The sequence below is a fragment of the Panthera onca genome, chromosome A1, assembly GCF_046562875.1.
Source record: "Panthera onca isolate mPanOnc1 chromosome A1, mPanOnc1 haplotype 2, whole genome shotgun sequence".
Lineage (NCBI taxonomy): Eukaryota > Metazoa > Chordata > Mammalia > Carnivora > Felidae > Panthera > Panthera onca.
This window is the reverse complement of record NC_138339.1, coordinates 140,819,533-140,835,388: the sequence shown is the minus strand read 5'-3', so window position 1 is coordinate 140,835,388 and position 15,856 is coordinate 140,819,533. Positions and strand designations below refer to the sequence as shown.

General features: G+C 36.2%; 1 long non-coding RNA gene across 1 annotated transcript in view; it reads left to right on the top strand.

The window, feature by feature from the left end:
* Positions 1–13,229: 13,229 nt before the first annotated feature.
* The window catches only part of LOC132681638 (uncharacterized), a 268,369-nt gene continuing 265,742 nt past the window's right edge, over positions 13,230–15,856 (top strand). The window contains exon 1 of the long non-coding RNA XR_009611160.1: positions 13,230–13,297. This is a non-coding gene — a long non-coding RNA (uncharacterized LOC132681638). The remainder of the gene's footprint in view (positions 13,298–15,856) is intronic.

Genomic DNA, 15,856 nt, shown 5'->3' with positions numbered 1-15,856 from the left:
ACAAATAAATCCTCACTACTAAACAAAACACAGAACCCTTGATGGTTTCAGAAGGGTCATTTTGTGTTTGCTTGGAACCATGCCATGCAAACTCATTTGACCAGCCCTGAAGAATCAGGAAACCAGGGCACCTGGGTGGCTCAGTTGGTTAAGCATTCGACTTCGGCTCAGGTCATGATCTCATGGTTGGTGAGTTTAAGCCCCACATTGGGCTCTATACTGCCAGTGTGGAGCTGGATTTGGATCCTCTGTTTCCCTGTCTCTCTGCCCCATTAAGGCATGCACATTCTCTCTCTATGAAAAATCAACGATTGGAAAAAAAAAAGAATCAGGAAACCAAATTTGACCCAATTGAACCTCTGCTGAACCAGCCCCTCCAATACAAATGAGGGGATTTGGGACTGATAGCTCGGTAGTATGTCTGTGGCTGGTTGTTTATCAAGATTGCAGCTTTGTAACTGGATGTTTTATGTTGTATGCAGTTTCTACAATCTATCTTCCCACTGGATTTTAGTAAAGTGTTTTTCTTAAAAAAAAAAAGAATTTTCTGAATTAAAATATTGAAAAAGGGCATAGAGTAGATAGTCTGGTATCAGGAGTCATTGTTGACTTTTAAGCGAGGGTTGGCAAACTGTTACCTGTTCTAGTTTGCTGAATTTTTGTGTGGCTTTCAAGTACTCTTGAGCAGATTGGCGCTGTGAGCCATAGAGACCAGGCTAAGACATCTTCCTCCACTCCTCGCTTCATTCCCAGCCCTGCCTCCCCAGCCAATAACTGTGGGTTGCCATTGTCCATGGCTCATGTTGGTCTTGACTTCAAAGTTGAGAACTCTGCTTTTGGCAACTGCCAGGAACCTAGAACCTGAGCTCCATGAATTGGCTCCACTCTGGCCAGCTACTCAAGTGGACATGGCTTGGCTGTCTAAGGGGAGAGAATGGGGTTCTCAATTTCAGGGAGGCAGAGATGAATACTGACTTTCGGGCCCTTGCAGCTTATTCTCCCTGTGTAGTCCACCAGGAAGTCACTTTTCATCTGGAGAATGCCTCTTCTATATGGTAGTTGGTCCTAAAGTGTGCTAACAACCCGGGATGGCCCTCCCTAGGAATCAGGACAGGGTAGGGGATTTCTTTCTTGTTATATATTTACCTATACAATATACTCAAGTTCTACTCTTGGTCTTCAAAGTCTGAAATGTATTACTATCTAGCCATTTACAGATAAAGGTTACTGATTTCTTCTCTAAGACACTTAAATGGCTGTTTTCATAGAATTATCAGTAGATGACAGGCTGAGAAGCAGAGCAGAACTTTGAGCAGCTTCAAGGAGGTTAGAAGACAACAAATTGAATTTAGACAGAGCCAAGGAGGAGTTGTCTTGGTAAATGCCACAGTTTTCTGAAGGAGATTCCATAAGGCTCTGTCCTAGGATTAAGTCTAATCAGAAACTATGCTAATGGTCCCCAGTGTTACAGGTCTCTGGCCTGCATGGCAGAAAGCAGTGTAAATCTTGGCCAGCAAGAACATCTTCCATCGTCTGAAAAATATGTCTATAATTTTTGTATACACTGTTCAATACTACATCAAAAACAATCAGGTGTTCAGAAACAGAGATGATCAAAAGCCCAGGAGCAAAACGTGACTATAGAAACATGCAAAGGGAATCCAGATCATCAAATTATCAGGTGTAATGGTAAAATAATTATGATTAAAAATATAAGGAATTAAAGACAAGTTGGGTGACTTTGGCAGAAAACTGAATATAATAAAATATTAGAATGAAAAATATAAATGATAACTAAAAATATAAAGAATAAACTCAAAGGAGGGGTTAAGCACAAATTTCATGTGTCTGTGATTTCTAGGTTTGTTGCTACTCATGGATTTATCTTCTGGTTAAAGGCATCATTTTTCTTCTTTGTTCTGCTAATTTTTGTTTATATGTAACATTATCAGTCTTACTTTGTTGAGCTTCTAGATTTTTTTTTTTTTCGTATTTTAATGACTTTTTCGGTGTTGTTTCTGCTAGCAGTTAATTTGCTTGCATATCAGTGCCTTTTCAGGGTTGTTTTAAAGCTTCTTTATGAAGGATCTAAAATACCATTTAACTGGGGCTATATTAGATTTACATATGCAGTGTGGTTCCTAAAGCTCTCTTGTAAATGCCTGAGTGTTCAGCAGGGTCCTTCCTAATCCTTTGCATTATTGCTCTTGTACTTTTTCAGAGCCCTTTGCATGCTTTCATAGGTAGGCTTTTCCCAGTATGTGCTCTTGGCTTGGTCACTTAGAGCCTTGCCCTACAGAAGTACAGCTTCATATTCAACTCAAATCTCTCTCAACAGATTGATTTATCTTTGTTCAAAGATGACGTGCTTCTTTATGTAGAATATCTGAAAGAACTGGTGAAACTACAGGAACTAGTAAGTGATTACAGCAAAGCTTTAGGATATAAGGTTAATATACAAAAGTCAACTCTTGTATTACATACCAGCAAGGAACAAGTGGAATTTGAAACTAAAACCACAATACCACTTCCAAACCACAATGCCCCCAAAATGAAATTCTTAGGTATGAATCTAACAAAAAGTACAAGATTCTATATGAGGAGAAATACAAAACTCTTAAAAATGATATCAAAGAACAAATAAAGAATCCATTTTGATGGGTAGGAAGACTCAGTGTTGTAAAGATGTCAGTTTTTCCGTACTTAATCAATAGATTCAATACAGTCCCAATTAAAATCCCAGGAAGTTATTTTTTGGATCTCAAGAAACTGGTTATAAAGTTTATATGGGAGAGCATCCATAAAAGATCCAGAATAGTCAACATAATATGGAATGAGAAGAACAAAGCTGCAGGAGTGACACTATAAGATTTATTAGATAGCTACAGTCATTGAGACAGTATTGTGTTGATGAAAGAATAGACAAATAGATCACAGAACAGAGAGCCTAGAAGTAGACCCACATAATAGATGGTCACTAATTTTTTTTTTTACATCTTTTTAAACTAAGCTTTTAATTTTAATCCCAGTATAGTTAACACAGTGTTATATTAGTTTCAGGTGTACAATATAGTGACTCAACAATTCTCTACATTACTCAGTGCTCATCATGATAAGTGTCCTCTTAACCCCGTTCACCTATTTCACCCATCCCCCTTATTCACCTGCTTTCTGGTAACCATCGGTTTGTTCTCTGTAGTTAAGATTCTGTTTCCTGGTTTGCCTTTTTCTGTCTTCCCCCTGCCCCTTTACTTGTTTGTTTTATTTCTTAAATTCCACCTATGACTAGAGGGATTGGGTGGCTCAGCTGGTAAAGCGTCTGACTTTTGGTTTCACCTCAGGTCATGATCTCGTAGGTTGGTGAGTTCGAGCCCCACCTCAGGCTCTGCTCTGCCAAGGGGCAGACTCTTTTTGGGATTTTTCTCTCTCTCCCTCTCTCTCTGCTTCTCCCCTTCCCTCCCCTTTCTCAAAAAAAAAAAAAAAAAGAAACAAAAACCCAACATTCCACATATAAGTGAAATCATATGATATTTATCTTTCTCTGACTTATTTTGCTTAGCATGATTCTCTCTAGCTCCATCCACATTGTTGCAAATGGCAAGGTTTCATTCTTTTTAATGGCTGATGTTGTGTATATATACACCACATCTTCTTTATCCATTCATCTTTCAACAGATAACTGGGTGGTTTCCATAATTTGGCTGTTCTAAATAATGCTGCTGTAAACAGGGGGGTGCATGTGTTTTGAATTAGTGTTTTTGTATTCTTTGGATAAACACCCAGTAGTGCAATTAGTGGATCATAGGGTAGTTTTATTTTTAACTTTATGAGGAATCTTCATACTGCTTTCTAGAGTAGTTGCTCCAGTTTGCATTTTCACCAACAGTGCACAAGGGTTCCTTTTTCTCCACATCCTTGTGAGCATGTGTTCTTTCTTGTGTTTTTTATTTTAGCCATTTTTACAGGTATGAGGTAATATCTTGCTGTAGTTTTGATTTTGCATTTCACTGATGATGACTGATGTTGAGCATCTTTTCATGTGTCTCTTGGCCATCTTCATGTCGTCTTTGGAGAAATAGCCATTCATGTTGTGTTCATTTTTTTGGATCATTGGTTTTTTGGGTGTTGAGTTGCAGAAGTTCTTTATATATTTTGGATACTAACCCTTTATTGGTTAAGTCTTTTACAAATATTTTCTCCCATTCCATGTGTTGCCTTTTAGTTTTGTTGATTGTTTACTTCTATGCATAAGCTTTTTATTTTGTGTAGTTCCAGCAGTTCAATTTTGCTTTTATTTTCCTTGCCTCAGGAGACCTATCTAGAAAAATGTTGCTACAGCCAGTGTCAGAGAAATTACTGCCTGTGATCTCTTCTAGGATTTTTATGGTTTCAGGTCACTCATTTAGGTCTTTGATCCATTTTGAGGTGTTTTTTGTTTTTGTTTTTGTTTTTTTTAATGTGAGTGTATAGTGTAAGAATGTGGTCCGGTTTCATTCTTTTGCCTGAAGCTGTCCAGTTTTCCCAGCACCATTTGTTGAAAAGACTACCTTTTCCCATTGGATATTCTTTCCAGCTTTGTCGAAGATTAATTGATAATATACTTGGGGGTTTATTTCTGGGTTTTCTATTCTGTTCTTTGGATCAGTGTGTCTGTGTGCTAGTACCATACTGTTTTGATTACTGTAGCTTTGTAATATAACTTGAAGTCCAGAATTGTGATACTTCCAGTTTTATTTTTCTTTTTCAAGTTGTCTTTGGCTAGTGGGGGTCTTTTGTGGTTCCATGCAAAGTTTAGAATTATTTGTACTAGTTCTGTGAAAAATGCTGTTGGTATTTTGATAGGCATTGCATTAAATCTGTAGATTGCTGCAGGTAGTATAGACATTTTAATGATATTTGTTCTTCCAATCCATGAGCATGGAATGTCTGTCCATTACTTTGTGTTGTCTTCAATTGCTTTTATCAGTGTTTTATATTTTTCAGAGTACAGATCTTCCATCTCTTTGCTTAAGTGTATTCCTAGGTATTTTATTTTTTGTGCAATTGTAAATGGGAGTGATGGTTAACTATTATTTGACAAAGGAAAAAAAGGCAATACAATGGAGTAAAGACAGTCTTTTCAACAAACGATGCTGGAACAACTGGACAACCACATGCCAAAAAATGAATCTGGACACAAACCTTATACCCTTCACAAAAAATTAACTGAATTACAGTTATATTTATATATTTACAGATATAACTATAAAACACAAAACTGTGGGGGGCCTGGGATCTCGGTCAGTTAAGCATCTGACTCTTGATTTCGGCTCATGTCAAGATCTCACTGTTTATGAGATTGAGCCCCATGTCAGCTGTCAGCGAAGAGCCTGCTTGGGATTGTCTCTCTTCCTGTCTCTGCCTCTCCCCAACTTGTGTCTTCTCTTGCTCTCTCTCTCTCTCTCTTTTTAAGTTTATTTATTTATTTTGAGAGAGACAGAGATAGTGTGAGTCGGGGAGGGGCATAGAGAGGGGGAGAGAGAGGATCCCAAGCAGGCTCTGGGTTGCCAGCCCAGAGCACGATGTGGGACTCGAACTCAGGAACCATGATGTCATGACCTGAGCCAAGATCAAGACAGGTGCTTAACCCACTGAGCCACCCAGGCACCCTGTCTCTTGCTTTCTCTCTTAAAAATAAATAAATAAACATTAATTAACCCCCATAAAGCTATGAAACTCTTAAAAGGTAACATAGGAGAAAACCTAAATGTCCATGGTTATGGTCATGACTTTTTATATGTCACTGAAGACATAATCCATGAAATAAATAGCTGATAAGCTGGGCGCCATTAAAATGAAAAAGTCTGCTCTATGAATGGCAATTTCAAGAGAATAAGACAACAAGAATGGTAGAATTGTAGAAATAGAAATGGTAGAATGATAGAAAATATTTGCAAAAGATACATTTGATGAATGCTATTATTTAAAATACACGAAGAATTCTTAAAACTGAACAAAAAGAAAACAACATGATTAAAAGAGAAGCTAAAGATCATAACAGCCATCTCACCAAAGAAGATACACAGATGGCAATCTACGGCCATATCGCCCAGAACCTGCCTACTCTCATCTCACATCATCTCGGAAGGTAAGCAGGGTTGGGCCTGGTTAGTACTTGAGTGGGAGAAGATATACAGATGGCAAAAAAGCATATGAAAAGATGTTCCATGTGATATATCATCAGGGAAATGCAAATTAAAGATACCATTATATACCTTTCAGAATGGCTTCCATCTCGTACACTGATAACACCAAATGCTGGTGAGGATGTGCAGCACCAGGAATGCTCATTCACTGCTCATTGGAATGCAAAGTGGTAAAGCCACTTTGGAAGACAGCTGGCAGTTTCTTAGCAAACTAAACATATTCTTACCATATGATAGAGTATTCACATTTGTTGGTATTTACCCAAAGGAATTGAAACCTTATATCCACACTAAAAACCTGCACGTGGATGTTAATAGCACTTATATTCATGACTGCCAAAACTTGGAAGCAACAAAGATGTCCTTCAGTAGGTGAATTGATAAAGCAGATATCCAGGCAATGTCCTTCAGTAGGTGAATTGATAAAGCACATATCCAGGCAATGGGATACTTTCCAGCACTAAAAGGAAATGAGTTATCTAGCTATGAAGAGATAAGGGGATACCTTAAGTGCATATTACAGAATGAAAGAAGCTAAGCTGAAAAGGCTATATGCTGTATAATTTCAACTAAATGACATGACATTCTGGAAAATACAGAATATGGATACAGTAAAAAGATAAGTGGTTCCCACAGTTTGGTGAATGGTGAGGGCTGGGCGAGATGAAGAGCTAGGGCACAGGGGATTTTTAGAGCAGTGAAAATACTATGTATGATACCACAATAATGGATATATGTCATTATACATTTGTCCCAGGCCCATAGAATATATTCCACCAAGAGTGAACTGGCTTTGGATGATTATGATGTGTCAATGTAGGCTCATCATTTCTAACAAATGTACCACTTCAGGGATATTGATTATGGGGGGTGCTATATATGTGTGGGGACAGAGGATTCAGGGAAAAATCTCTGTATCTTCCCCTCAATTTTTCTTTTTTTTTTTTTTTAACTTTTTTTTTTTTTAACGTTTATTTATTTTTGAGACAGAGAGACAGAGCATGAACGGGGGAGGGGCAGAGAGAGAGGGAGACACAGAATCTGAAACAGGCTCCAGGCTCTGAGCTGTCAGCACAGAGCCCGACGCGGGGCTTGAACTCATGGACCGTGAGATTATGACCTGAGCCGAAGTCGGACGCTTAACTGACTGAGCCACCCAGGCGCCCCTTCCCCTCAATTTTTCTATGAAACTTCTACCTCTCTAAAAAAAAAAATCTTAATAAAACTTTATTTGTAAAGAAACACAAAGGAAAAAGGTCTTCACATTAAAAAAAAAAAAGAAAAAGTGATTTGAACTATTGTTCCAATATGAAAGTAATATGATAGCATTATCTGAATTAATCTGACCCCCCAAACTTAGTATTCCTTTCAGACAGTATATTGACACTTTTGAAAAAAATGAATAAAATTTACTAAGAGAAATACTAATTTAGAAAGATGTACCTTCGTTCATTTAGTATCACTAATGTTCACTTCGTTCACTTCGTTCACTTCGTTCACTTAGTATCCATCAGATACTAAGAAAGCTGTCTAATCATTGTCTAGTCACCTGTGTTGTCTTGGTGTCCTGTCCCCTAACACCCAAGAGACCTGAGGCAAATTGCTTCGTCCCTTTGGATCCCCATTTCCTCAGCTGTATGATGGGAGATAATAAGATACGCTGTTAGAAGGTTATTGGAAGTTTGTTGTTATATTTAATCTTTATTGTCTTTAATGTAAAAATCACTGAAGTCAAGATTTTAAGGTTGTTAAAATTTCGCATCTCCCCCTATGTTGTTTGATAAGGTTATGCTTTTTGCTGTATTCTTGGTGCTTATGTGAGGCAGATTCTTTTAACGATCCTAACATGTGTCTATCAGTCATATTTTGGCATCAATTTAGGTTGTCCTCTTACCTTCCCCCACTCTACATGCCTTAGATCTTTTGTCTAGTGAATAACTCCACCCATTTTTTTGAGTAGGTATATATGTATTGCTGTGTAATAAATCACTTTGGAACTTAAAGTGACTTAAAGCTACAACAATATTCCCACAATATTGTACATCAGGTACTTGAACAGGACTCAGCTGGGGATTTGGGAATCTGGAATCATTCACCTGTGTGGTGTCTCATTGCTTTGCCATATGGCCTCTTTACCTTTCTTCTATGGTATGGCCTTGATATGCTTAGAGCATGGTTCAGCTTTTGGACAGAGTTCAAAGATAACCTGACCTTGTGAGAAAGTAATTGTCAATTCCCTGTTTGCATCATGCTTGCTACTGTACCACTGGCCAATGTGCATCCTACATTGTTAGAGTCAGTGTCTGTAGTGGTCTATAAAGGAATGAATGTAAGGATATGTGGTTCATTGCGGTCCACTAGTGAGATAGTCTTTACCATGGCTTTGATGGGAATTAAAAAATGTGGAAGTTGACAGTTTTCATAAATGCCTGCTATGAAGTAATCCAGTAATTCTCAAATTACTGAAATTAGTTCCAAAGACCTCCAAAAATTTAATGGCAGCAGCTTAATATAGATCTAATTCATTGTACTAATTAGAACATGATGTGTTTATGCTACTATTGAGGAAAGTCTTTTCTCATGGAAAACAAAAACAAAAAACGAGTCACCATAGGTGATTATCCTTCTTCTTCCTTAAAGAGTGAGAAGTTCTAGAAAGAATCCTAGGCAGAGAATTCTAGTATTTGTCCTGCTCAATTGATACAGTTGATGGAGAAGTATTTATTTTCTGGGCCTCAGTTTTCTTTTTATAAAATTAGACATTTGGTCTGATGGTCACAGTGAATGCTTCCAGCTCCATATTTTCACGTGTTCTTTGGTCTTAGTGGAAATACCTGAGGTAGTTTGAAAAGTTACAGTCTTGCTTAGGCAGTAGTACTGGAAAGGGTAATTTGTGATTTTCTTTTGCTTTTATGTGAAATGCTTATTGTGTTCTCAATAGTCTTGGCATGAAATAAACTTCTAACGAGAATTAGTTTCACTCAGAGGCAAAACAAGTAGTTCACCTTTTTAATTTTGAGTGTCTGTACTCAGAAAAAGAAAACAGAAAAACTGTTTAAACAAAAAGTCATTCACGTAATCATTCTGTCATCCTTGTATTGATCCTTCAATCTACTGATCTATTTACTGAGTAATTACAGTATTAGAGAATATTCCATAATGAATGTGTGTACAGAGTTATGGTAGGGTCTGAAAATAGATGCATGCAGCAGTTTTAAGAATGTTTTTAAATGTTGTAAATATAATTTGGAATTTAGGCTCTTCAGATCTCTGTCTTAGACCAGACTCCTTCATATGTTTGTGATGTGTGCCCCTGAAGACATTTAAGTTTCTGGGAACCCTAGCTTAAAGTAGTGTTATCTCTCAAAAAATAGTATATTATTAAGAATTTATTTTGTCAGGCTTTATCAGGAAGTAAAGCTGGGCCTCCAGACAAAGGTTTGGAGAGGAGTGTGGCTGTTAGGACCTGGAGGAGCAAAGATGAAGAGCATATTGTATCCTGGGAATCTGGTGGTGAGGTCAGGGAAGGTCAAAGATAAAGCCAACTTTGAATATTTAAGTGATCCTTGACTTCTTATTTTGGTAAACAATTGTCATGTTAGGTAACAGACATGGAAGAATTGTCACTTATTTGAGAGAGGGGAAATTAAAATTGAGGACAGATGTTTGGTGTTTAAAACCAAGGTAATCATTTATCCTGACAACAGGGCCATGGGCCCTGGGGAGTAATTTTATGTTATTGTTATATTAGTGATGACTATGTTATTACCCAAATTGATCCTAATTTTTCTCTTTCTCTCTTATTTAATCCTAATCTTGGACAGTGCTTTTAATTCAATTGGAATAATGAAAGAATTATATGCAAATGAACAAATCATGTAAGGATAGCTCTGGAAGTCAGGGTGGATTCACTTGGGAGTTATGCGTGTTAGTCATAGGCTGTTATGATAAAAATGCCTTTGTTATCTTACAAAGAGTAAAATAGCAAAACTAAACTCAAGCTCACATAGTATCCTAAAACAGCTTCTAAGAAATGTACACCTTGACTGTATTCCAAGATACGCATTCAGTTCCACTGAAAATTTTTAAAGATTAATACAAAGCACTGAACATTTCCCCAAGATGAGCAATTCAAAGACAGGTAGCCTCATGGCGAATAGTAAAATTATGCCTTAGCAGGGCAATGGTCTCCACTGGCTCCTACTGTCACAGTTCCTTGGTCCTACTAGCTTTTCAAGAAACTGAAAATAGTGGAGACCCAAAAATTACTGGCTCCAAAGTACATAAAGAAAATTTTACATTTAAAATGGTTTCAGGGGCACCCCTATGTCTCATTTGGTTAAGCATCTGACTTTGGCTCACTCACAATCTTGTGTTTCGTGGGTTTGAGCCCTGCGTTGGGCTCTGTGATGACAGCTCAGAGCCTGGAGCCTGCTTCTGATTCTGTGGCTCCCTTTCTCTCTGTCTGTCCCCTACTCATGCTCTGTCTGTCTCTATCTCAAAAATAAATAATAAAAAATGCATAAAAATGTATAAAGTGGATTCATATTGAAGACACACAATGCATAGCAATGGCAACTGATAATAGTTGGTTGCAATAGACAATAAAACCTTGGATTGCAAGTAACTTGTTCTGTGAGTGTTCCGCAAGATGAGCAAACATTTTAAATAAATTTTAAATTGACAAATGAGAGATGTCTTGCAATACGAGTGGTACGTGGTGCTGAACATCATGTGATCACAAGTGACACAATTTACTTTGATATACGAGTGCTTTGGATTACAAGCATGTTTCCGGAATGAATTATTCTTGCAAATCAAGGTTTATTCTATACTCCAGTTTTAAATAGTTATGTAGAAACAGTATTTAGTGAGGATGTGAATGTATTTTGATGTTTGATATTATAGGCAGCACAGGGCATCACAAATAATTGCCTAGAGCCTAAGAAGTTCTTAGAATTTTCTCTCACTCTTTTTCTCTCCATCTTTCTCTGTCTCTATCCCCCTCCTCTATCACCCAGACAACGTCTTCTTTTGTGTCCTCCTTTTTCCATTCTCCCCATTCTCATCCCAGGCATTATAAGATAGATGGAGAGGGCTTTTCCACTCATGAAGAAGAAAATCATTATACATTCCTTGGACCTTTAAGACATAAATATCATGGCCAGGCTTTAAGTGTTCTGCATCCATTAAAGACCCGTGTTATCTGGTTCCTTTTGGTAACCATTCTCTTAATGAGTCAAGTATTTTATTAGAGGACATGTGAGTGAGTAGTGCTGTTGGTTTCTTAATGATATCTACTCATCACTTGTATTTTGGGAAGTATTTTCAGGATATTTTTAACTTTTAAAAACAGAAACACACATGACTGCAAAACCACTGAGAGCTTTTTGGAAATGCCAAAGAAAGTAGATTCTCACATTGTGCTGAAGTTTATTCAGAGAGTAGTTTACATTTTTGTTTCTATACATGCAAATGAGGATAAATCAAATAATTATATTTATAAGAATAAATAATTGGATAAGGTAATCAGTAGAAATTAATTTTACCAGGAGAGCTTTTTATGTTAAGATTCCTTGAGAAGCAATCTAGATGTAGCCATGCAAACTGAGTGCATACTACTCTAAAAGTGACAATTTCTTCTGTGTTCTAAATGATTTCATTATCATGAGAAACATTTCTTCTAAAGTTGGCATTATTTATTGTCAGTCAAATATAGCTAAGGGCAATATAATACACATTTTGAGTTATGGGTCTCTGTTCCTCTGTATCACAATATAAAATTTCTGGCTACCATCATACTTTGTGAATCATCTGTGGCAGGTGTCACTGAAGGTCATTCATAAACCCTATTTTCAAGTGATAGAGTCTCTTCTTTTGAAATGCTACTGAGCTAGATCATCTCTGATAATTTATGTGCTTTAATTAGATCATAAAGTCAGAGAATATGCTACAAAAGAATCTTTGGTTTAATTTTTCTGTTCCTGTCACTTCATTAAATGAAATATTTATTACATTTAAGTAATGTTAATACTTTATTAATTTTCATTAATATTCATTGCACACAGTTTGCTTACAATCGCTAACTAGGGGATCATGTGGTCTTTAAGACTTTTTAATAAACCATATGAGTATATTCACTTAGAGCATGGTTACCTAATTTTGGAGAAAAAATGGACTTTTTGGTGGAATTTTTAATTTCCCAAGATGCGAAAGAAAAGGGTGTCATTGTATAGTAAGTCAAATAGACCTAAACTGAGATCTCTTTAAATATATGGAAAAGGCAGCTATCTTTTTATAATAAAAATTGGGTTGTTTTGATTCATCTATGGCTGATAATGGTTAGGAGTCAAGTGCAATATGGAAATGGGACATCAGGAAGGGCTGATGATACATATCCCAGATATAGCAGGGGGCAGAGATGAGGTTTGTTCTTGGTGTTCCCATTCATTGATAAAGTTTATTGTTTACGCAGTAAAATCGCCAAGCTTTAGATTTACAAATCAATGAAATTATCATAGTTACTTCACAAGATTACTGAGAGGATTAAAAAAGACAATTAATGTCAAAGATGTTATAAGTTATATGAAATGCTATTCATTTCATATAACAAGCACTATGTTGACTAGGACCCACATGATATAATATATATTATGTACTTAGTAATATTTGTGCTGAATACATTAAAGTTTGAAAAAAAAATGTTTTAATGTCTATTTATTTTTGAGAGAGATACAGAGTGCGAACGGGGAGGGGCAGAGAGAGAGGGAGACACAAAATCTGATGCAGGCTCCAGGCTTAGACCTGTCACCACAGAGCCCGTCACGGGGCTGAAACGCACGAACTGTGAGATCATGACCTGAGCTGAAGTTGGACGCTTAACCGACTGGGCCACCCAGGCGCCCCTGAATGCAACATTTTAAGTGCATAAATCTTTGGTAGAATAGTGATAATATAAAATGATAATTTATATTATATTAATTTACAAATGCAAGCTTGGCAGTAAAAAACAAGAATATATAATTGGATTGTTTTTTCTTCTTTCAGTTAGCCATCCTCCAGATTAAAAGTTGAAGTTATTCTGAGAAAAAAATACACACACAGGATTGAAAGTAAGCTTTTTCTGTTAATATGACTTACTTGAATATTAACCTCCTCCTTAGACATATGTTAATTCTGTTATATAATTTAGTAGGAGTTGAATTAGCCTGTCTCCCATTCTCCTTTTCTGTTTCTCTACCTTCCCCCCTTTCCACCCCTCCTGTGAGTTTTGGTAACTGTACTTCTTTGTAGTGTGAATATTTTCTTAATTGAAGTAATGTATACACTTGTGAATTATTTGTGATTTTTATGAGTTCTTCTGTAAAAACTACAAAAATTATATTTTCAGGAAAGAATGTTTTAATTTACTCACCCACCAAGTACTTATTTGTGTGCCTACAATGTATCAGGTAGGTATTAGGAAAGGAATTTTCTAACAAAGCCATGTTGGGTTCTTTTCAGATGTAGGGAGAGATGAGATGCCTTATTAAATGCTCTAAAAATTCATTGACTCTCTGAAGCAAAAGAGTAGCAATGTGTTGAGTATTTATGATACATGTAAACATAAGATGTATGAAAACAGTAGTACAAAGAATGGAAAGTGAGAATTGGAATTATATTTTGTAGGGTTTTTACACTAAATGTGAAATAATATATTAGTTAAAGATACATATTGTAAACCCTATGAGACTCCAAACACAATTTTTAAAGTGGTGTTAATAAAAGTCAATAGAGGAAATAGAATTAAATCTTAAAAAATGCTTGATTAATTCAAAAGAAGGCAGAAAAAAAGAACAAATTGGAAAAAAGTAACAGGTAGGAAAATGGTAAATTTTAATCAATCATATTATATCAACCATATAAATATAAACACACCAATGTAAAGACACAGATTATGAAATTAGACTAAATAAAGCATGAGCCAATTATATGTTGCCTATAGGAAACCTAAGTGAAACATAAAGACACATATAGTTAACAGGTATAAGGATGAAAAAAGGTATACTATGTAAACATAAAGTAAAATAAAGCCAAGGTAGATATGTCTATCTCAGATATGTAATCTTCAGAAGGAGGAACATAACCAAAGATAATGAGGGACATTCCATTATAATAAAGGGGTCCATTCACCAAGAACATAAAACAATTCTAAATATGTATGCACCCAACATTCATTTAAAAATGTATGAGCAGACCAAAAAAGGGGGTGACATTTCACATCCATCAAAATGCCTACAAACAGACTGATCATATTAAATGTTATCAAGAATGTGTAGCACTCAGAACTCCTGTATGTTGATCATGGGAATATAAACTAGTACAATCACTTAGGGAACAAGTTTGGAAGTACTTAAAAAGTTAAACATATATTTCTAATCTGCAGCCATTTCACCTTTGGATATTAAGAATAAGAAAATAGAAAGCACATGTCTGTACCAAGACTTGTATACGAATGTTCATAGCAATTTTATTTGGATTGCCAAAACTTGGAAACAACTTAAATGTTGATCAACAATTGGCTGGATAAAAAAACATCGTGTGGAATATAACAGAGCAGTAAAAGGAATGAACATTTTTTTTTCAAATTTTTACTTAAATTCTAGTTAGTTAACATAGAGTGTAATATTGGTTTAAGTGGTACATTTTAGTGATTCATCACTCACATGTAACACCTAGTGCTCAACAGGACAGGTGTCCTCCTTAATACCCATCACCCATTTAGCCCATCCCCTACCCACCTTCCTCCACCAACCCTCAGTTTGTTCTCTCTCATTAAGAGTCTCCTATGGTTTGTTTCCCTCTCTTTTTTTTCTCTTCCCATATGTTCATCTGTTTTGTTTCTTAAATTCCCCATATGAGTGAGATCATATAGTATTTGCCTTTCTCTGTCCAACTTATTTCACTTAGCATGATACACTCTAGCTCCATCCACATTGTTGCAAGTGGCAAAATGTCACTCTTTTTGATGGCTGGGTAATATTTCATTTTCATATCTTCTTTTTCCATTCAATAGTCATTAGACATGTGGGCTCTTTCCATAGTTTGGCTGTTGTTGATAGTGCTTCTATAAACATCTGGGTGTGTGTACCCCGTTTGAATCTGTATTTTTTGTACCCTTTGAGTAAATACCCAGTAGTGGAATTGCTGGATCATTGGGTAGTTCTATTTTTAACTTGTGGAGGAACCTCCATACTATTGTCCAGAGTAGCTGCACTAATTTGCATTCCTACCAGCGGTGCAAAAGTGTTCCCCTTTCTATACATCCTCACCAATACTTGTTTCTTTTGTTGTTAATTTTAGTCATTCTGACAGGTGTGAGGTGTTATCTCATTGTGGTTTTGATTTGTATTTCCCTGATGATGAGTGATGTTGAGGATCTTCTCATGTGTCTGTTAGCCATCTGGATGTCTTCTTTGGAAAAATGTCTATTCATGTCTTCTGCTCATTTCTTCACTCGATTATTTGTTTTTGGGGTGTTGAGTTTGATAAATTCTTGATAGATTTTGGATACTAACCCTTTATCAGATATGTCATTTTTTTTCTTTTTCTTCTTTTATATTTTTAAAATAAAGTTTTATACATATATAGTTTGAAAGGTCAAATCGCCTATGTTTTATTATTAAAAAAAA